The following is a 24,048-nucleotide window of genomic DNA, read 5'->3' as shown; positions in this document are numbered from 1 at the left end:
AGTGGACTCATACCAGCACTCTGCATGCCAACTTATAAGAAGTTTACTTTACCATTATAGCTTTACTTACTATAATTATTTTTTGGTTTATAATAACGCAAATAATAATATTTTGCGATATGTTAAAACTCCAAACCACAAACACCTCAAATTTTCGGCACCGAGCAGACGTTAGAAAGAGTTTCCACGTAAAAAAAACTACTGTCCAAGTAAGAAGAGACTTGGTCCTTTGTGAGACCACACTCCTGTTTTATTTCTCTTCGAACCACAGCAATAGGATGGCAAATAGAGCTCTTTATATGTAAACTCCCAAATTAAATAAACTCAAAGAATTCTGAAGTAACTGTACCAAACATTGGCACGGTTGTTTAGACTCTGCTTGGGCAGAAATAAAATGTGTTTGCCTTGGCATGTGTCAAGTAAAGTGGGAGAAGGCGGCCAAGCACACAATCCCACCTTTGTCCTTAGAGAAATGATTAGCCATCAAGTAAATGAGCGGCCATAGCGCAAACGTTTTAGAGATTAGGTAGCACTTTGTATGCAGAGGTCATTAGAATAAGTAATGCACATCCTGAGCAGAAAAAGAATGATGTGCATTATAAAACTAATTCACTTTCCTGTGCTAAATTATGGGCTCACGAGTAACATTCGGGAAACATATCTTTATGATAAATTTGCAAGTTAACATAAGAAATTAATTGCCTACGACACTGAAAAAAGTGGTGTATGCCGAGCAGATTCATCAGGTTCATTGCAATTAGAGGAAAGAGTGTATATAGAGTCCACAGAGTAGCTGACACCCAAGGAAGGGCAGGGGCCTACAATGAGCCATGATGGCTACTACGCTATGGGTGCTCCCTGTACACTTCTATATGGCTGCTGCTCTTCTGGTTTCGGCACTGTGCTCAGCCGGAATTTCTGCCAGGGCACATGACGACCCACTTTAGCCAATAAGTGTCCACCTCCCAAGGTCAATGGAAGTGGTGTCCCATGATCAGTCATTGGTTGAACTCGGTTTCGGGAAGCCCCCCCCCCCCATAAGTTCCACCTCCGCACAGTGGTGAAAACCAGAATTACTGTAAGTAAGGCTAAGTATAGTTTCTTTTTACCCCCATCCAAACTCCACCACCCTATGTGTTTATCATAATGATAGAAGACCCCTTTAAATACTACCTCCACCAAAAGCCAAAATAGTAATGTCATGGTTTATGAAATATCTGTCTCAATGACTGCTTTCATCCAAAAAATCCTGGAGCACCTCTTAAGTCTGAATTGTTTTGTTCTTCTGTTTTTCCTCCAGCAATAGATTGACAACAGGGCCAAACCATTATTCTTATTGAAAAGGGTGTTCTTTTATTACCGATGATACAGTTTGGCCAGCAAACAGGAAGTCCTTGTATCATATTTCTCTATACTGCAAGTACTCCTATCCTGTGCATTGTGTGTAGTCCATGGGATCGGACCAACATATGGCTCGATTTCCAAAGACTCCCCAAATTTGTGTGCAACCAGACTGATACCGTGAGTGGTGATTGGATGTCCAATAGTACGGGAGCCCAACCCCAACTAATAACACTCAATTTTTAAATTTATTTATAAAATAAAGGATCATTTCTAGCAGATCTTTAATTAATTATATAAAACTTACTTTGTGTTAATTTACAATGAAGAGTCAATATCTGTCAGGGACATTATTAAATAACCATGACACTGTCATATTGTCTTTCAGTGTAGCTAACCTTTCAACAAACTTTGCAAAAGTTACTAATGGAATGAGAGTATATACTATTTCTGGCCACTATGTAGTCTTCATTTTGCAGAAGTTCTCTGAAATAATTTAAACTGTAGCAACCATAGCGCCTGCAATGAGACCAAAGGTGTTGGGTCATCCCACAATAGTAATGAGTGGAGGATATGCAGCGTTAAAGGAAATCTACCACCAGGATGAAGATTGTACACCAAGCACATTTATATGCTGGTGTTTGCCCCCTCTGCTAGGATCCACTCTTATTTAAGCTTCTTATGCCCTTGTTTTTACAAAAAAAGATGTTTAAAATTATGCAAATCAGCCTGAGGGGCTCCAGGCTCCATATCTGTTAATTGAGCCCACAGCCCTCAGGTTTATTTGCATAATTTGGAAAGCCTTTGTTTGTAAAAACAGTGGCATAAGAATCTAAAAGAAGACCGGATCCTGTCAGAGGCGGCACACACCAGCATGTAAGTGTGCTTGGTTTACAATCCTTAATCCTGGTGGTAGATGTCCTTTAATGTATGCAGCCCTTCATCTACATCAGTCAACTTCTGTCATATTGCAAGCAAGAGGGAATTCAGTTAAGTGTTAAGAGTGTAAAGTAGACAAGGAGGTTTGGACATTTCGCTTTGATCAGATATATTATAAGGTTCCTCATAGTCACTTGTACTATTGATTTATGCAAAGTCTGTTAGTGAGTATTTGGGGACCTTTATTAATCTCATACTGATCCTACAGATCAAAACATTGCTTTGAAAAGTAGACATAAAATAAAACAATGCATTTATTCTAACTCCGTTGCTCCATTGATAGTCTGGACGGGGTCTTTATTGTGGTTTATTACCAGGTTGATTTTTCCAATATTTTTAGCTCATGTATTATGACAAAGAAATCACATGGGCTTTGTATCTCGTAAAGGCCTAAAATACTGGAACCACTTACCAGCCAAATATTTCAATTTTCTTGTCACATTATATCGTAGGCTCCTTTCATTGCATCAGAAATGTTCATTTTAAATTTTAGCACTATAAATATGTCTAACAGGTTCAATAAATGTCTCCCAAACCAAAACTAGGAAATTAATTTTTAGGAAGGAAATTTTATTTAGCAATGTATATTTTGGCAGCCGGCTCAAATACATGAAAATAAATCAGGAAGTCATTTTACCAAACTATTAAAGAAGACTATGAAATCATTTTCGAGTGCGGTTTTACATCATTAAAGCACACTGGAACATACAGGCTGCAGTCAGGAACGGTCCTGTACTAATAACAGGCTTCTAAGAAGTTTTCCATTCAATTCAGGTGTGAAATTAATGCTTTCTCGAATCCAGTATCATTCGCTTGCAATAAATTACTGGTGAAGGCAACCCATAAATTAGCTTAAATAACATTACCCTGACATGTTGTCAAGGAGAGAAACGTGGCTGCTTTAAATCTGACTGCTTCAGCCATGAATCATTAGCCAATTAAATAATGTCCCGGGTAAAGATGGGAGAACAGTTTTATATGACTGGGTCCAGGAGCCTATTTCGAGGGGAGCACTTACTTTATAGTCCATCATCAAACTTCTTTCCAAGTCTGAATTCCTAAACTGAAAGTTCAAAGGAAAACTCTCATCTGAGTTTGTAAAGTTTCACAAATGCACTTCTTAGCACATAAACCATATTTTCTGTAGGTTTTCTTTGTTTCTAGAAAATTCTTTCTTTTGCAATTTGAAGGAAGCCTTTCAGCTATCCAGTTAGTTATAACTTACATATTTGTGAAATTGGAGGCGAAGGTTTGGGCATCTTAAGCTGAACTTTTTGGAGAAAATCAATGGAAATCCATGGAAAGGCAGAGAAATCTCAATATGAGTTATATGAATATATGGGTGCACCGTGGGTGTGGATATAAGGTTTAGTGCACTTATTCTTATCCAATTATTAAGAGTTGATCAGGGTTGAGTGACAGGTACATGGTGGTCAAAGGAAATAAAAGAGATGAGGCAGCACTCCTGGAAAAGGCTAGATGTTTATTCACCCAATGTGGACGGTGCGACGTTTCAACCCCTCAATGGAGCTATTTTCAAAATAGCTCCATTGAGGGGCCTCATCTCTTTTATTTCCTTTGGCAATCGTTTGCTTACCTTGGGTCCGGTCAGCAGCGGCTTGCACCCACACTGGGACCCTAGTCCCCTTCTTCACAGTGCTGCTCTACCTGGTGGTAAAACTAGACGAGAGGGGGAGCACTGGACAATGGAGGTTCACACACTTTAGATAAAATTGGGTTGAATCAAAAGATTTTGTTGGACCTTGAAAGCTAAATTATGTCTGGGGGAACCTAAACAAATCCCATGAGCAGAAGAATTGTAAGCAACTATTTGCTAGAAGTCAATAAACCAGATTATTCAAACTTGCAAGAGATAAACCCCAACCGGAAGAATCTGGTAGTGACTACACCTGGCCATATTTCTTCTTAGGTATGTGTCAGCTGAACTCAACTAATCTCTTCGAGTCTGACCGACCATCTAATGTCTGTGAACTTCTCCCAACTTATGAAAGATGACAGATGCTATGGATTTCATCTGCTCATTACTTCTTTTTGCCAGGAAAATAAGCCACTGAAAAAGTGTCTGGCAGTGTTTTCCGGATATCCGCTGAAAAATAAGGTATATCATAAGTCTTCGAGCTATTACAGAGCTTGTTCTCATTAGCCGCTAGCAAAAGAACTTCACACTAGATGGGTTCAGAAGCAGTTGGGTTTGTGTACTGTGATGGGCTTATGTAGAGTGGTACCTGCTCTACTTATTGTATTGAAGGAAATCCACCATCAAAATCCATCATGATAAACAATGAACACTTACTCTTAGATCCAGGCACCGTGACTGTGGTAATCTTCTTTTATTTGTTATCCATGGCCTTCTACCTCTTAAAATCAACTTTTAAAATTATGATTATGAGCCTGAGGGGGCTCTGGCTTTACAGGCTGTTACAAAGGCTCACCCTCTCCCTGCTTCATCAGGAGTTGCTAAGCGCAATAGGATGTGCACATGTGCCGAGGGTGCAGGATTCGGGGGAAACAGTTTAACACCAGGGGGGGTTTGGGTATCTCCTAAGGCTTATAGCATAATTCTAAAAGTTGATTTTAGAAGGAAGGAGGCAATGGATATCAAATAAAAGAGGATTACCACAGTCACCGTTCCTGGCTCTATGAGTAAGTGTCCCTGGTTTATCATGCTTGATTTTCGTAGTAGATTTCTTTTAAACATAAAGGATAAACATAAAGTTTGTACAATCTTTTGGAATCTGCTCCCAAGCCAAGCCTGTTAGTAACCTACTGAGTTGGTCTTTGTTACAAACCAGTTTTCAAGATCTGATTATTTGTCCATGCGATATTAATGCAGCTGGTATGGATCCATTTAATGGAAGTGACCTGAAGTTACTGCCAAGACCATTGTTTAAGTGGACCCTTAATTTTTGCCCTTCAAGCCCCAGACAGGGGTGGGAACTTCACGGTGGGGAAGCTACTATGTCTCTGCTTATCAGCATAATCTCTGTTCAGCAAAAGCTGAACCAGTTGGGTTGAGATAATGAAGTGTGGAGCCAAGGGGTCCAGTCAGCAGTCAGTTGATGCTGTCAGTGTATAATTCAGGGTATGGTTAGGGAGACCTCATTCAGGTTACCATTGAGATCATATGCTAGTAAGGACCCTACATGCAATGTCTGTAGCAGCCCGCCAATGATCCAGCAAATCAAGGCAGGGGGGGGGGGGCAATGCCAAGGATTATCATTGGTAAGTGTGGACTAATTCACCTCTCCTGCAATACTTTTTTTCTATAAGGATCAAACAATTCCATAATCGGGAATATTTGTTGCAGAAAACAAGTCCCAACTTTCTTATTACCATGTCTGGGCTAATGTCTCTCACTACCTTAGACTATATATTTATAAGTCTTGGCATAAGGTTGACAGCCAAAACTGAGTTTCTATTTTTTGGCTGTAGATTGACTTCTAGCTATACAAATATTCGGGTAGGGTACAGACTGTATCCCACCAATGGAGGAATCACTATGTAGGAAATGAGTGAGCACATTAACCCTAATTGCCTCCAAATTTGATAAATGTAAGCTTACAAATGATGGTATGATACTTGTAAAGTGTTGGTCAAAAAGAAATTAAATTGCCATTTCTATAGAACAAGAACAATAAATATGGTATTTATTTTAATGGTTTCCTCTCCGTTCCAAAAACCATGGAAGTTCTATTTTGAGTACAAAGGGGGGTCACATAATTCCACTGTTTCAAACCCCCATCCAAGATCAAACTAGTGCCTGTGAGTAACTGCTTGTTAACACGTATCTATGTTTGTTCAGCTTTCCATCGGTCCGGGCTGTGAAATATCTTTCAAGCCCTGTCTGTTCACTTAATTACGACATCCTCAACGAAAAAATAACTGGAACAGTCCTGGTTCCCAGTCCATCTTATATTCAGCAATTACATTCCCCTAACACATAAACACTTTTAAATAATCTATGTTTAATGTACTTATTGAAGGTAATGTATTGATTTTTAATCTCTCCGTCCTGCACCATCTGTTTTGTGTTTAATGATATACATTATCCTTTGATCGTTGCTATTAAGAGATCGGAATACGAATTCACAATGACTGCGAAATATTCATGTATCATAAATCTTAGGTCAACCCCAAGGTTTCCCAACACATTCATATTGGAGATGGTCTCATGGGCTGATCCAACCATAAGTCTGTATATGGTCCAGTCACGTGCATTCATGTAGGACATGTCCAAGTCACTGTGGTTTCGAAGATAAGAAAATAAGGTAAAAATCTTTATTATGTCAAGATGTTTAAAGAAATGGAAGTGTTACAGCAAATTTTATAAATGCTTCTCTTAATTTGTTCAATATGCTCAGATTATTCTTGTTTTCCGACATGTAAAGAACAGGTTCCTCTGAGTGCTCATGGGAGGAGCGTAACGGCATGACGTAGCACGCAGCACGTCACGCTGCACAGCCGCCCTCCACATCTCCCGTTCCCCCACGCTGACCTGGCCCTTGGACCCGGCTCGGGACGGGAAGGGAGGACCCAGGCTTGCCCGCCCTGCCCCGCAGCGGTAGCAGCACCGCCGGGCATGCTGATTTTTTTTAGCCACGGCGCTCACCATTGAAGGAGGCTGGCCGCTCGCGGCACATCTTTGGCGCATCTTTGGCGCTCAGGCGCCGAAACAGCTGGGCGCCTGCACGGCTAGGTGAGCTGAGCTGGGAGGACTGAGAAGACGAGCGGGGATCTGATGAAGTCCGGTGCCGGATGCACGCTGACCCGGAGGAGGGCGTTCTGAGATCGCTGCCGAGGCGGTGTGGCTGGAGTGCTATCCTGGGTGTCGGCGTGACCGGAGACAAAGGCTGCAAGAAGTTCGTCGTGTTTGGTCCCTGCTCTTCAAGCCTGAGATGACTGCATTCTGAAGCCGTTCGTTTAGATGGGTGAGATGTACCTGGCCTGAGATGTCGGCCGCTCGCAGCAGTTCGTCTGGATGGGTGAGATGTACCTGGCCCTAACCTTCCTCTCCCATGTATTAAGCTGACTGCATATGGTACTAACTCTGACTTTTTTCTAACCAACTTAACACCTGCATGACTTCTGCCTGCTATCTCTTTGCTATTTGTCCGCTATACGTCAGCCATTTGCACCCCTTTACCTAACTTTTTTAGCATTGTCAGTAGCAAGCTATATCTCTGCAACTGCTTCCCACGAGGGTAACATGCTATCAAGATCGCAGAAGATAAACTAATAACCACAACGTGGCATCTGTGTTATACTAACTCTGCATACAAAACTTTCTAACAACTGGACAATCCATTGGGGTGAACGGACCCTGCTTCTGGTTATGCCTGCCTTTTAGGACTCGCTTTCCTGGCTTTCAGAACATTCTGTGTTTTTCGATTAATCTAAATCTCTTTTGGTTTCTGCTTTCTATATTGTTTGCTATTTTTTCAGTGGCTTGTATCTCGCCTACCGTACCAATTTAATACTGATCATTGTCAATCGTGCAGTATATGATGTGCTACCGTTAGGTTGCTGTATTTGGGTCCTTGGTTATTTGCCCAGTGGTATAATACTTTGGTTTAGAGGGTATTTATTTTGATATCAGGTATGCCTCCTAAAAATACCTCAAGGAAGTCCTTGGGGGCAGCCTCCCCCAAGGAGAAAGAGAAAGGAGGGGCTAAAGGAGACAATACCTCAAAGTTGGATAAATTATGGAAATCCCCCCCAGTTAAAACACGTACAGGTTCGACTATACAGAAAAATCCTGAAAATGAGGCTCAAGACCCCAAAAATAAACCACAAGGCTCGAGATTGGTTACGGTAGAGGGGGAGGAACAGGACGGGGACGAGTCAAATATGGGGGGAGAAAACGTAATGTTAAAAGAGATCTTAGACTCTATAAAAACATGCAACGCAGCAATACTGGGTCTGACAGATCAGGTGGCGGCCCTGAGAGGAGATGTCTCTCTTATGAGAGAAGAGTTGAATAGGGTAAGAGATAAACAAAAAACAGCAGAAGACAAAATTATTAATATTGAGAAGGAGGTGGGCACTCTCAAAAAAATCACCTCCCTTCTGGAGGTAGAGAATAAGGCCCTTAAAGGAAAAATTGCGGATATGGAGGACCGCTCAAGAAGAGCCAACCTAAGACTAATAGGGGTTCCAGAAAAAGCTGAGGGGGAGAACCCTGTAAGTTATATTAAAGAATGGTTCTTGAAGGAAATAGGGAAGGAGCATCTCTCCCCGCATTTTGACATTGAGCGTGCTCACAGAATCCCGGCAGGTCCCTATATTCCGGGGAATACTCCCCGCACCCTTATCTGTAAAACGTTACTCTCGAGAGATCGGGATGTGATATTGAAACGAGCACGTGATTTAAAAGTTCTATCAATCCAAGGGGCTAAAGTTGCAATATACCCAGACTTTTCTAAGGACACCCTCCAGAAGAGGAAGAGTTTTCTGGAGGTGAAAAAAAGGTTGAGAGACAAGGGAATCATTTATTCATTAATGTTTCCGGCCAAATTAAAAATCATTTTTCAAGGCCAGTCCCAGTTTTTTAGTACGCCAGAACAAGTCTCGGACTGGTTAGATCTTAAGGGACTATGAATATGGATATTTAGGCCATCATATGTTGTTTCAGGTCAGCAATGGGGGGGATGGGGGTGAGGGGGGGCGGGAAAGTGGCTGAAGTAGGTAGAGTTGTACTACGGTAGAACAGGTGGGGGGATTTGGGGGGGAGGGATGATCCGATGCTGGGGATGTTGTTTGGTCGTAGTGTGGTTTTTTTCTTTTTTTTTTCTCTTTTTTTTTTCCTTTTGGGTCTGTTCGTGCTCCTCTTCCCCCGTCTTTTGTGTAGATATAATATATGGGTACTAGGTTTATATTATGGAACATAAGAGGTTTAAAAGATCGCCTGAAACGCTGCATTATTTTTGATTATATTGTTAAACAACTACCAGCAATCGTTTTTTTTATTAGAGACACATCTCGATAAGGAATCTTTGGCTCTTGTAGAAAGGAGGTGGGCCAGTCAGGCGTATAACTCAGTTTTCTCATCATTTTCTAGAGGAGTCTCCATCCTGGTGCATAGATCAGTTGGCTTCCAAGTATTAGAAGCAAGGTGTGATCCAGACGGAAGATATGTATTTTTGTTAGGTATACTAGATGGCATTAAATGTGTGGTGGCAGGAGTCTATATACCTCCCCCCTTTAGATATGATGTCCTGATAAGTCTACTGCGGTTTATGGAAAAGGTGGGTGATTGCCCGGTTCTGGTCCTTGGTGATTTTAATGCTGTTATGTCGGATAAGAAAGATCGTATAGGGAAAAAAAACCTGGCAAGTATAGAGAAGGGAGACACCCCCTTCGCTAGGTTTTGCCAGGAAGTGGGTTGGAGAGATGTGTGGAGATCTTTAAAGGGGGATCAACCGATATTTTCATGTTACAATCGCTCCCATAATACTTTTTCCCGGATTGACTTAGCGTTGGCTAATGATCTTGCCATCGATTGGGTGGGGAAAATTCGGTATGATAACCGTTCCATCTCTGATCACTCCCCGTTGGTTCTTGAGTTGTCCGGATCTGGGAAACCTGCTCTTAAGTTTTGGAAGCTCAATGCGCATTGGTTAGTGCTATTGACAGATGAGGATAAAATCAAGGAAGAGATATGTAGATTTATTGTGATGAATAGAACCGGGGCCAACCTTGGGTTAATGTGGGACGCTTTGAAATCCTTTCTTAGAGGGATATTAAATTCAGAAATTATATACCTGCGTAAGCAATGGGCCAGAAAGGAGAGGCTATTAAAAAAGGAGGTAAAAGAAAAAGAGGGGGCCTTTCTAGAGTGCGGCTCGAGAGAGCGGCACGATAGCTTTATTAGGGTACAAGAGGAATATAATAGACTTATGACAGATAAGGCGACGCAGAAACTATTTTTTTTGGATCAGAGGGCACATTGTGAGAGTGGGGTACCCTCAAAGGGGCTTTTGCAGAAAGTTAAAAAACAACAGGAGGAAAATAGAATAACAGCCATTAAAAATAATTTTGGGGACATAACTACTAATGCCGAGGAGATTAGAGATACTTTTTTAAAATTCTTTCAAGGTATTTACTCCTCAGATTTGGAGGTGTCAATAGGGGATATAAGACACTTTCTAGATAATATTCAATTCCCTTCTCTCTCGAGGGAAAGGTCAGATGGGCTATCGCGCCCTATAACGAGTGCAGAGCTTGAGGAGTCCCTCACATCCTCCAGACATAATTCTGCCCCGGGACTGGATGGGCTTCCCCTAGAAATTTATAGTAGATTTGGTTCTATTCTTCTACCTCTTATGGTGGAGATTTGGGAATCTGCGCAAAGGGAGGGTAGGTTGCCACATTCGTGGTATGAGGCAAGTATAGTTCTGATCCAAAAAAAAAATAAAGACCCATTGGAAGCGGAATCTTATAGACCGATCTCGCTTATTAATGCTGATGCCAAGCTGGTGGCCAAATTAATGTCAAATAGATTAAAAGAGTTTGCGCCAGTACTTATACATGAAGACCAATGTGGTTTTCTGACTGGTCGTCAGAGTAAGACCAATATAAGACGGCTCTTCGCGGGTCTGCAGATGGCCCGGGGTGGGTCGCGCTCCATCCTGTCACTGGATGCCTCTAAGGCCTTTGATAGGGTGGAGTGGGACTTCCTCTGGGAGGTCCTGTATAGATTTGGGTTGGGTGCCCCGTTCGTGGATTGGGTCAGACTTTTTTATAAGTCCCCGAGGGTCTGTATTAAGGTCAATAGCGACTTCTCCCCTTTTTTTACACTGTCTAGGGGTACTAGGCAGGGATGCCCCCTGTCCCCGTTGTTATTTGCTTTCTTTATAGAACCTCTGGCAATAAAACTTAGGGCAGACAGGGAGATAGAGGGGGGAGGATTAGCTGGGCCCGAGGATAAGATAATGCTATATGCTGATGATGTTCTCCTATTTCTCAAAGACTCCGAAATATCGGCCCCAAAAGCCCTGAAGGTCATTCAGGAATATGGCCGATTTTCAGGCTTTCAGATAAATACCCATAAGTCGATTTTGGTCCCTTTGGATGATGACCCTCATCCCAATTATTTGCAGTCTGAACTGAAGGTCTCCTCTTCATGTGAATATCTCGGCTTAAAGATCACGGCCAAGGTTGATGATTATATTACTCTAAATCTTGTTCCCTTATTAACAAAAATAAAAAATAAGGTGAATACATGGAATACGCTACCACTAAATCGTGCAGAGAGAGTTATACTTATAAAGAGTTTATTGCTACCTCAAATATTATATGTATTATCTAATTCTCCTTGTTGGATAGGTAAGAGATGGTTTGGGTTTATTCGTGCGATTTTAAATAAATTACTCTGGGGGAGAAAAAGGGTGCGCATTAAACAAGAAACGTTAATGCTTAATAAGGAAAGGGGCGGCCTTTCGCTCCCATCCTTCTATCATTATTTTTTGGCGGCACAGACCCAGTTTATCTTGGAAAATAGACAGTCTAACATATTCCATGCGATTACTCTGCAGTTGGAGCGAAGATTTGATTCAATTTTGGCTCTATTGGAGTCAGGCCAATTGAAGTGCCTCAACGTTAAAAGATTCCCCTTGGCACGGTTATTGGAGTATACTTGGAGAGATCTTAGGAGTTTATTCGGCATTAAGGGAGGATTTAAATTTACTCCTCTGTGGGGTAACCTTAACTTTTCGGAGCTAGCTAAAATGGAAGACGTTGGGTTCTGGGAAAGAAAGGGGATTAAGTCCTTGGAGCAGTTGGAAGAAGATGGGACATTGCCCTCCTTTCAGGATTGGTGCCTTAGGGATATTTTGGAGGAAAGGGATTTTTTTAGGTATTGTCAAATTGTGCATGCATATAGGAAAGAATTACATCACGATAGGTTCACGATACACTTAGGGGGTAAATTTACGGAATTATTAGATTTAGATGTATCACGACTAGAGATGAGCGAGCACTAAAATGCTCGGGTACTCGTTATTCGAGACGAACTTTTCCCGATGCTCGAGTGCTCGTCTCGAATAACGAACCCCATTGAAGTCAATGGGAGACTCGAGCATTTTTCAAGGGGACCAAGGCTCTGCACAGGGAAGCTTGGCCAAACACCTGGGAACCTCAGAAAAGGATGGAAACACCACGGAAATGGACAGGAAACAGCAGGGGCAGCATGCATGGATGCCTCTGAGGCTGCTTAATCGCACCATTATGCCAAAATTATGGGCAACAGCATGGCCATGACAGAGTGACAGAATGAAGCTAGATAGCATCTAAAACATGCAATAATTGACCCTGACACTATAGGGGACGGCATGCAGAGGCAGCGGCAGCAGGCTAGAGAGTGGCATGGCGACATACCCTAAATGGACTCAGGCTTCAAACCAATGGGTGGCAGAGAGGAACCAAAGGAGGTGAGCAAGAAGCGCTCAAATAATATCGGTACATGATAAAAGTTTGCCAGTATATTTTGTGGATTACACAGCAGGGTGGCGACAAAGTTAACATGGAAGCCATGAAAACAACCCAAAATTCTGCCTGACACAGCTCGTTTGATAAGGGGACCATGTATGGAGGCAGTGAACTAGTAGTAGATTAAAGGTTCTGCAGTTAAAACTATGTTAGTTGGCTCTTGGCATGGAGTTGGCGCTCCGCTGCCAGGCGAGCTTTCGCCAATCCAAGCCCCTGTCTCTAGGCTACTCCCCAAACAGCACTTCTAAGAACCTTTTGTATAAGATCAAGTGTAGTAGCGTTCTTATAAGTTTAGGATATGGCGGGTGAGGGGAATGTAAACAGATGCGCAAGAAGCGCTGAAATAATATTGGTAAATGATAAAAGTTTATTAGTATATTTTGTGGATAACACAGCTGGGTGGCGACAAAGTTAACAACTTTGATGTGGAATCCATGAAAACAACCCAAATTTCTGCCTGACACACCTCGTTTGATAAAGGGACGATGTATGGAGGCAGCTATATGGACGACTTTTGGAGGTAGCAATGGAGACAACGTGTGGAGGCTGCTATGGAGACAATTTAATTTGGATAGTGCCTGTATGTGGCAGTCCCAAAAATTTTTCAAACCAGAGGAGCAGGTAGGTGGCCCTCCAGAAAAATAGAATAGATTGAGTGCCTGTATGTGGCAGTCCCAAAAAGTTTTCAAACCAGAGGAGCAGGTAGGTGGCCCTCCAGAAAAATTGAATAGATTGAGTGCCTGTATGTGGCAGTCCCAAAAAGTTTTCAAACCAGAGGAGCAGGTAGGTGGCCCTCCAGAAAAATTGAATAGATTGAGTGCCTGTATGTGGCAGTCCCAAAAAGTTTTCAAACCAGAGGAGCAGGTAGGTGGCCCTCCAGAAAAATTGAATAGATTGAGTGCCTGTATGTGGCAGTCCCAAAAAGTTTTCAAACCAGAGGAGCAGGTAGGTGGCCCTCCAGAAAAATTGAATAGATTGAGTGCCTGTATGTGGCAGTCCCAAAAAGTTTTCAAACCAGAGGAGCAGGTAGGTGGCCCTCCAGAAAAATAGAATAGATTGAGTGCCTGTATGTGGCAGTCCCAAAAAGTTTTCAAACCAGAGGAGCAGGTAGGTGGCCCTCCAGAAAAATGGAATCGATTGAGTGCCTGTATGTGGCAGTCCCAAAAAGTTTTCAAACCAGAGGAGCAGGTAGGTGGCCCTCCAGAAAAATAGAATAGATTGAGTGCCTGTATGTGGCACTCCCAAAAATTGTTTAAAACAGAGGAACGGGTCGGTGGCCCTCCAGAAAAATTGAATAGATTGAGTGCCTGTATGTGGCACTCCCAAAAATTGTTTAAAACAGAGGACCGGGTCGGTGGCCCTCCAGAAAAATTAAATGCATAAAGTACTATAGCAAGAGCCAGTGGGCCCTGTCAAAAAATAGCCAGTTTCCTCTGCTTTACTGTACAAAGAGGAGGAGAAGGAGGAAAATGAGGAGGAGGAGGAGTGGATCAATTATTCAGGTTGAGCTTCCTTCACCTGGTGGAGATTGGAAATTATGAGAAATCCAATTTCTCATAATTCATCTTAATAAGCGTCAGCCTGTCAGCGCTGTCAGTCGACAGGCGTGTACGCTTATCGGTGATGATGCCACCAGCTGCACTGAAAACCCGCTCGGACAAGACGCTAGCGGCAGGGCAGGCAAGAACCTCCAAGGCGTACAGCGCCAGTTCGTGCCACATGTCCAGCTTTGAAACCCAGTAGTTGTAGGGAGCTGTGTGATCATTTAGGACGATGGTATGGTCAGCTACGTACTCCCTCACCATCTTTCTGTAAAGATCAGCCCTACTCTGCCGAGACTGGGGACAGGTGACAGTGTCTTGCTGGGGGGACATAAAGCTGGCAAAAGCCTTGTAAAGCGTACCCTTGCCAGTGCTGGACAAGCTGCCTGCTCGCCTACTCTCCCTCGCTACTTGTCCCGCAGAACTACGCACTCTGCCGCTAGCGCTGTCAGAAGGGAAATACTGTTTCAGCTTGTGCACCAGGGCCTGCTGGTATTCATGCATTCTCACACTCCTTTCCTCTGCAGGGATGAGAGTGGAAAGATTTTGCTTGTACCGTGGGTCCAGGAGAGTGAACACCCAGTAATCGGTGCTGGAATAAATTCTTTGAACGCGAGGGTCACGGGATAGGCAGCCTAGCATGAAATCTGCCATATGCGCCAGAGTACCAACGCGTAAGAATTCACTCCCCTCACTGGCCTGACTGTCCATTTCCTCCTCCTCCAACTCCTCCAACTCCTCTTCTTCTGCCCATACACGCTGAACAGTAAAGGACTCAACAATGGTCCCCTCTTGTGTCTCGCCAACATTCTCCTCCTCTTCCTCCTCATCCTCCTCCACCTCCACCTCCTCCGATATGTGCTGAGAAACAGACCTAAGGGTGCTTTGGCTATCAACAAGGGAATCTTCTTCCCCCGTCTCTTGTGACGAGCGCAAAGCTTCCGACTTCATGCTGATCAGAGAGTTTTTCAACAGGCCAAGCAGCGGGATGGTGAGGCTGATGATGGCGGCATCGCCACTGACCATCTGTGTTGACTCCTCAAAGTTACTCAGCACCTGACAGATATCAGACATCCACGTCCACTCCTCATTGTAGACTTGAGGAAGCTGACTGACCTGACTACCAGTTCTGGTGGAAGTTGACATCTGGCAGTCTACAATGGCTCGGCGCTGCTGGTAAACTCTGGATAACATGGTCAGTGTTGAATTCCACCTCGTGGGCACGTCGCACAACAGTCGGTGAGCGGGCAGTTGGAGGCGGCGCTGCGCTGCCCTGAGAGTGGCAGCATCTGTGCTGGACTTCCTGAAATGCGCACAGATGCGGCGCACCTTCGTGAGCAAATCTGACAGATTGGGGTATGTCTTGAGGAAACGCTGAACTATCAGATTTAACACATGGGCCAGGCATGGCACATGTGTCAGTCTGCCGAGTTGCAGAGCCGCCACCAGGTTACGGCCGTTGTCACACACAACCATGCCTGGCTTCAGGTTCAGCGGTGCCAGCCACAGATCAGTCTGCGCCGTGATGCCCTGTAATAGCTCTTGGGCGGTGTGCCTTTTATCGCCTAGGCTCAGCAGTTTGAGCACCGCCTGCTGTCGCTTAGCAACGGCACTGCTGCTGTGCCTAGAGCTACCGACTGATGGCGCCGTGCCCACGGATGGTAGTTCGGAGGAGGAGGTGGAGGAGGGGTGGGAGGAGGAGGAGGCATAGTAGGCCTGAAACACCTGGACCGAGGTAGGCCCCGCAATCCTCGGCGTCGGCAGTATATGACCAGCCCCAGGGTCAGACTCGGTCCCAGCCTCCACCAAGTTAACCCAATGTGCCGTCAGCGATATATAGTGGCCCTGCCCGGCAGCACTCGTCCACGTGTCCGTGGTCAGGTGGACCTTGTCAGAAACGGCGTTGGTCAGGGCACGGGTGATGTTGTCTGACACGTGCTGGTGCAGGGCTGGGACGGCACATCGGGAAAAGTAGTGGCGGCTGGGGACCGAATACCGAGGGGCGGCCGCCGCCATGAGGTTGCGAAAGGCCTCGGTCTCTACTAGCCTATAGGGCAGCATCTCCAGGCTAAGCAATCTGGAGATGTGCACATTAAGGGCTTGGGCGTGCGGGTGGGTTGCACTATATTTGCGTTTCCGCTCCAGCGTCTGGGGTATGGAGAGCTGAACGCTGGTGGATGCTGTGGAGGATCGTGGAGGCGACGATGGGGTTTTTGTGGCAGGGTCCTGGGCAGGGGGCTGACTATCAGCTGACACAGGGGAAGGAGCAGTGGTGTGCACGGCCGGAGGTGAACGGGCTTGTTGCCACTGAGTGGGGTGTTTAGCATTCATATGCCTGCGCATACTGGTGGTAGTTAAGCTAGTAGTGGTGGAACCCCTGCTGAGCCTGGTTTGGCAAATGTTGCACACCACAGTCCGTCGGTCATCCGGTGTTTCCTTAAAGAACCTCCAGACTTCTGAAGATCTAGCCCTCGCCGCAAGAGCCCTCGCCACGGGAGCTTCACTAGTTGACACATTTGGCGCTGATGCACCAGCTCTGGCCCTGCCTCTCCGTCTGGCCCCACCACTGCCTCTTCCAACCTGTTCTGGTCGAGGACTCTCCTCCGTCTCAGAAGCACTGTGTTCACCCGGCCTCTCAACCCAGCTTGGGTCTGTCACCTCATCATCCTCCGATCCCTCAGTCTGCTCCCCCCTCGGACTTCCTGCCCTGACAACAACTTCCCCACTGTCTGACAACCGTGTCTCCTCATCGTCGGACACCTCTTTACACACTTCCACTACGTCAAGAAGGTCATCATCACCCACAGACTGTGACTGGTGGAAAACCTGGGCATCGGAAAATTGCTCAGCAGCAACCGGACAAGTGGTTTGTGACTGTGGGAAGGGTCCAGAAAACAGTTCCTCAGAGTATGCCGGTTCAAATGCCAAATTTTCCTGGGAGGGGGCAGACTGGGGGGGAGGAGGCTGAGGTGCAGGAGCTGGAGGAGTGGCGATTTCGGTGACATGGGTGGACTGCGTGGAAGACTGACTGGTGGACAAATTGCTCGAAGCATTGTCAGCAATCCACGACATCACTTGTTCGCACTGTTCTGGCCTCAACAGTGCTCTACCACGAGTCCCAGTAACTTCAGACATGAACCTAGGGAGTGTAGCTCTGCGGCGTTCCCCTGCTCCCTCATAAGCAAGTGGTGTCTCACCCCGGCCAGGACCACGGCCTCTGACCCCTGCAGTAGTTGGACGCCCACGTCCCCGCCCTCGTCCTCTACCCCTAGCCCTCGGGTTAAACATTTTTAAAATGAGAGTTATAGCTTTAATTTTTTTTTAAATTTTTTTTGTGTTTTTTTTTTTTTTTTGTGTTTTTGAGTTTTTAAAACCAAACAATGCTATCCTATTGCTATGGCTATTTTCTAGCCAAGTATGAAAGCACACTACTATGCCAGATGAGATGACACTGAGTTATTAAACAAAATAAACGTAAAATAAAAAAGGACAAATGGCAGACTGTGCCTAATTGAAATCCAACCCCTACTAAATTTTCCCACTTCGGTCTTTGCAATGGATATGTGCGTCACTAAGCGCAAAACACAGCGGTCGCAAGTCTCACTACAAATTGCTCACAATTGGCTAGTAGATGCACTGCAGCAAGTACAGCCACCAGCAGATCAACCAGAAATCAAATATATAACGCTACTGTAGGCGTAAGCCGTTTGGATTCTCCTATGGCTATTTTCTAGCCAAGTATGAAAGCACACTACTATGCCAGATGAGATGACGCTGAGTTATTAAACAAAATAAACGTAAAATAAAAAAGGACAAATGGCAGACTGTGCCTAATTGAAATCCAACCCCTACTAAATTTTCCCACTTCGGTCTTTGCAATGGATATGTGCGTCACTAAGCGCAAAACACAGCGGTCGCAAGTCTCACTACAAATTGCTCACAATTGGCTAGTAGATGCACTGCAGCAAGTACAGCCACCAGCAGATCAACCAGAAATCAAATATATAACGCTACTGTAGGCGTAAGCCGTTTGGATTCTCCTATGGCTATTTTCTAGCCAAGTATGAAAGCACACTACTATGCCAGATGAGATGACGCTGAGTTATTAAACAAAATAAACGTAAAATAAAAAAGGACAAATGGCAGACTGTGCCTAATTGAAATCCAACCCCTACTAAATTTTCCCACTTCGGTCTTTGCAATGGATATGTGCGTCACTAAGCGCAAAACACAGCGGTCGCAAGTCTCACTACAAATTGCTCACAATTGGCTAGTAGATGCACTGCAGCAAGTACAGCCACCAGCAGATCAACCAGAAATCAAATATATAACGCTACTGTAGGCGTAAGCCGTTTGGATTCTCCTATGGCTATTTTCTAGCCAAGTATGAAAGCACACTACTATGCCAGATGAGATGACGCTGAGTTATTAAACAAAATAAACGTAAAATAAAAAAGGACAAATGGCAGACTGTGCCTAATTGAAATCCAACCCCTACTAAATTTTCCCACTTCGGTCTTTGCAATGGATATGTGCGTCACTAAGCGCAAAACACAGCGGTCGCAAGTCTCACTACAAATTGCTCACAATTGGCTAGTAGATGCACTGCAGCAAGTACAGCCACCAGCAGATCAACCAGAAATCAAATATATAACGCTACTGTAGGCGTAAGCCGTTTGGATTCTCCTATGGCTATTTTCTAGCCAAGTATGAAAGCACACTACTATGCCAGATGAGATGACACTGAGTTATTAAACAAAATAAACGTAAAATAAAAAAGGAAAAATGGCAGACTGTGCCTAATTGAAATCCAACCCCTACTAAATTTTCCCACTTTGGTGTTTGAGGTGGATATGTGTGCCACTAAGAGCTAAACACAACGGTAGCAAGTCCCCCTGCTAATTCCTCACAAAATGGTACTAGATGCAAATAAAAAAAAAAAAAGTAGAACGTTATTGTAGCCCTAAGAAGGGCTGTTGGGTTCTTGGAGAATCACTCCTGCCTAACAGTAAGCTAATAGAACACCCTAACGCTTTCCCTGACCAGCAGCAGCTCTCTCCCTAGCGGCATCCAGACACAGAATGATCCGAGCAGCGCGGGCAGCGGCTAGTCTATCCCAGGGTCACCTGATCTGGCCAGCCAACCACTGCTATCGACGTGTAAGGGTACCACGTCATGCTGGGTGGAGTGCAGAGTCTCCTGGCTTGTGATTGGCTCTGTTTCTGGCCGCCAAAAAGCAAAACGGCGGGAGATGCCATTTTCTCGAGCGGGCGAAGTATTCGTCCGAGCAACGAGCAGTTTCGAGTACGCTAATGCTCGAACGAGCATCAAGCTCGGACGAGCATGTTCGCTCATCTCTAATCACGACTTAATTTATCAAGTATTTATTGTCGACTTAGGTCTACTATAGACCAGAAGTTTAGTCATGTTACTCAATTGAAATGGTCAAACCAGGTCGGTTTTATCACTGTGGCACAATGGCGAGATATTTATAAGAATGTGGTCAGATCAACGATCAATTTAAATCACAGATGCACACAACTACACATATTATATAGAATTTATTTTTCACCATATTTAATGTTTAAAATTGGTTTAAGTGAAAATTCTAACTGTAGGAGGTGTAATTGTTCCCAAGCCGATATCCTACATGTTTTATGGGACTGTCCGAAGATCAACCCTTACTGGGAGGAGATATTCATGAGATTAGAGGATCAGCTTCAATGCTCTTTCCCGCGTGTCGCCACCTTCGGGGTCCTGGGCCTGCTCCCGATTCCCTTAGACGATAGATTAAAAAGTGACTTGGCCTTGAAGATTATCTTCCTTGCAAGACTAGTATTAGTCAAACATTGGTTAGATGATAAGTCCCCAACAGTGAATGAATGGAATAATTTAGTTAATCGTATAAAATTATACGAATGTGCGTACGAGAAACGCTATAGGAAGGGCAGCAGACTTAAGGATATTTGGAATCAGTGGAGTTTATAGAGGTTTTCTCTGTACTCCACTGTGTATCTATTGTGTCCACTCAGCGTCTCCAACATCGGTAGAGGGTGGGGAGGGAGGGGGGGTTTGGGGGGGGATTATGTTTATTGATTTTTGGACATTCTTTGCGATAGGATGATGGCTCTTAATATGATGTTATTTACAACACGACATGTAATGATTCAATGTATTTTGGATTGTGTGTGATATTGCAAAAGATGTCTTGTAACATATTATGGATAACTGATAATATAAAAATAAAAATATAATTAAAAAAAAAAAAAAAAAAAAAGAACAGGTTCCTCTTTGGTGAACTCATAGATGTACATTTGGTAGTTACTATATGGCAATTCTCCAGTGTGAGGTTATTTTAGAAATTAGGAAATGTAGACTCAAGATGGCAATATTCATTTTAGTCATGCTAAACTTTTGAACTATTCCAATTTTGACTACACTGGTCAACCATCTATCTTGCGCGGTGGCTTCATCTGACATCAGATATTGGTTCATTTCTCACATGCCTGGATAAACTGTCATCAGACGTGTCTGGCAGTAGATTAGGCTGCATCCACACCTTGTTTTTGCCCTCCATTGTAATGATACATTGGGCAGATTCCCAACGTGTCCTTGCAACAGAGGGCAACAACATATCTCATTGTATGGGATATGTTGTCCTTCTTCACTCTCTCCCTTAGGAAAGTGTGAGGAGGAATGAACTTCAGCAGTACCAAGTGAATGGCTTCTGCCGATGTTCAGGGTGTTTCTTCAGTCATGTCACTGTCCATATATCACTGGAGACCTCCTTCTGATTGAGCAATGTACATGCCTTCATTGACTTCTGCTGAGTGCATGACCCTCAGTAGGAGGGAGCAGGATGGAAAGATGCAACTTGATATTTTCTTCCATTCTTTGTTTTAGGTGGTCAGGGCTGGTTTTAGACAAATTGGGGCCCTGGACAAAACTAAAACTGGGGCCCCAAAATAAAACTATTTTATGAACAGTCAGTAAGAGGCTCCTTTAGCCCTGCACAATAATAACACTTAGTAGTTTACAAGCTGTCGTATTGTAAGGAAATGTGTAATATGGGATAGCAGGCGAATTTTATAGGAGATATATAGATGATAGGTAGATTGATGATAAATATGAAAGATTAAAAGATTTATTGATAGATGATAGATTTACAGATGCAGAAATATAAAGTAGATTATATATAGATAGCTAGATAGATGATAGAAGATAGATATGGGAGATAGATAGATTGATAGATGGATAAATGATAGATAAGGATATATAGAGATACATAGAAGATATATAGATAGAGGAAAAGCTAGATAAATGGTTATATAGACAGATATATAGATAGAAAATAGACACATTATAGGAAATAGATAACCAGGCGGATAGATGATCCAGGGCATCTTCACCCTGGCATTCAACCAAGGGGTATTAAAGGAGCAATACATCCTCTGCTAATGAAAGTCAACATGCAGGGGCCCCTTTAGGACAGGGGACCCCATTATGACAGAGGGCCATGGGCATGTGCCCCTAATACCGGTCCTGTATGTGGTATACAACATATAATGAGTGGGCAGAGGCAAAATGGATGCCTCCGTATGCCAGTATAAGTCTAGGGATGCATTCAGCAGATACCCTAGGGGCATTCCTGACATATCTGCTGTGCGTATCACATAAAAGTGGTGTGAACCTAGTCTTACTCTGTGCCCCCATGCTTGGATCAACAAAGCATCAACGTGACAAAGTAGAGGGAAAAGTAGTCAATTGTATTAATGTACAATATATAATATAAATAAAATAATAATCAACTAAAGTGTTATTGAGGTCTCAGTAATTATTGGAAGTCATGGCTATTTTAACAACTGCTTTAGTAAAAATGTTTCTGAAAACCCATAACCCTTTGGAGTTTTTAGGTCTACGTATAAAACATCATAAAATTGTTGTATGTTTACATCACTTATTGCCAAAAATAATAACTGCTTCAATAATAATCCATACATTTTCATCAGGTGATTCAGCAGTTCTGATAGTAACATGTGTGCTGTCTGAAAACTCTTTGTGATTCTTTGTTTACATGTCTGAGCTTTGATGAATAGGAGGAGCTACAGTAGGAGAGTAAATAAATAAAGAGCAGTTGCATCAACTAGCACCACATTCGCTGCAACATTGCATCACCTGTAGACCGAGGAAGGGAAGGTAGCATGGATGGAGCCTGCATACCAACACTCTATGACATATGGGGCACTTCAGGGCATGTATGGGCCCCCGTCTGGTGATAACAGGCTGTCCTGTGGATATAGGGTAAGTGTATAATTTGCATAATGGGAAAACCCCTTTAAAGGGAACCTGCCACCACGATTCTACCTATAAAAGTAGAACGGGTGGTAGGTGGATGTATGGGACATGAGGATAGCCCTTTTTGGAGCTAATCCTCACGTCCCGCTATCTTTTTAAAGGAGGAGAGCCTCTAAAAAGGGCTATCCTCATGTCCCATACATGCACCTACCACCCGTTCTACCTTTATAGGTAGAATCGTGGTGGTAGGTTCCCTTTAAAGACAACTAATGATAGTACGGCATTATGTTCTCTGAATATGATATCCCTTATACTGTGAAGAACATAATTTTAGCATTTAAGATCTTCAATCAGATTAAAAAAAAAGCTTATTGCTGAGAAGGACAATGACAGTAATGAAGAATCTCATATATCAATGTACAGGGAAGAACGGCCATTGTTTACAATATGGCAATTTCTCTGAGAAAATCTTGGCTGATTCCTGGGCCCTAATCTCAAAGTCGATGTTAATTTTAGCTCAGAACAAAATAACATTCTTGTAGGATTACAGTCGGCATGAAGGCGCAAGGTTTTGAAGTGATTGAGCGCCCTATTCTATCCCGCACAGGAAAACATTTCTCCGGGGAGTTTAGGTAATATGAATTAAAAATCTGTAACAAATTTAGTATAAGTGTAGAATGTCATACATGGGGTCATACATTAGCCTCTGTGGTTTGTGAGGATTTGTAGAATGTGTCTTCGCTTTGGCTAGACATAGCAGATAGCTACAGGTGCTTGATATGAATGGAGTTAGTAGTGGGGGCCATGGCCATGGACTTTCCTTGACTTGATATACTCATGTGACTAGAAGAGTTCATGAAAGGTAATTCCAATTATTTTTCTGGCAGTGCTCAGAAGATAATCAGAATTTATGTCAGGAGATGTCTAAGAACTTATAACAGAAATCAAAGTTCACCGTAGGTCCCATTCAATTAAATGTACAAAGGAATGGGGAGAGACAAGGGGCGCTCCTATAGTGTAGTACCCTCAGTAAAATGGCAATAAAATGGTGTAATGATACACTAACCTGGGGGAGATGTGCATTGAGGGCACAACTCGTGTCGTTCCGCTGCTTCTTCGTCCCGAATAGAATAAGCGGATTCCAGAAGATCCACGTCTGTGACACCTGTATAAGGTGTTCATCCAAGTGCGAACGCTTGAAAATGGCACTGGCCCAGTCAAATTAAAAAATTACATTAGATTCAGAACAACGCGTTTCACGCTTGTACTAAGCTCTTGGTACAAGCGCGAAATGCATTTTTCTGAATCTAATGTAATTTTTAAATTTATTCTATATTTATTTTCTATAAATTCTATATGGAATTTTTAGAAAATAATAAAAAAAAGTATTTCAAAAAACCTTTAATTCGACTGGGCCAATGGCATT

The sequence above is a fragment of the Engystomops pustulosus genome, chromosome 10 (assembly GCF_040894005.1).
Source record: "Engystomops pustulosus chromosome 10, aEngPut4.maternal, whole genome shotgun sequence".
In the NCBI taxonomy this organism is placed as follows: Eukaryota; Metazoa; Chordata; class Amphibia; order Anura; family Leptodactylidae; genus Engystomops; species Engystomops pustulosus.
The sequence above is the reverse complement of the archived record's forward strand: the minus strand, read 5'-3'. Positions refer to the sequence as shown.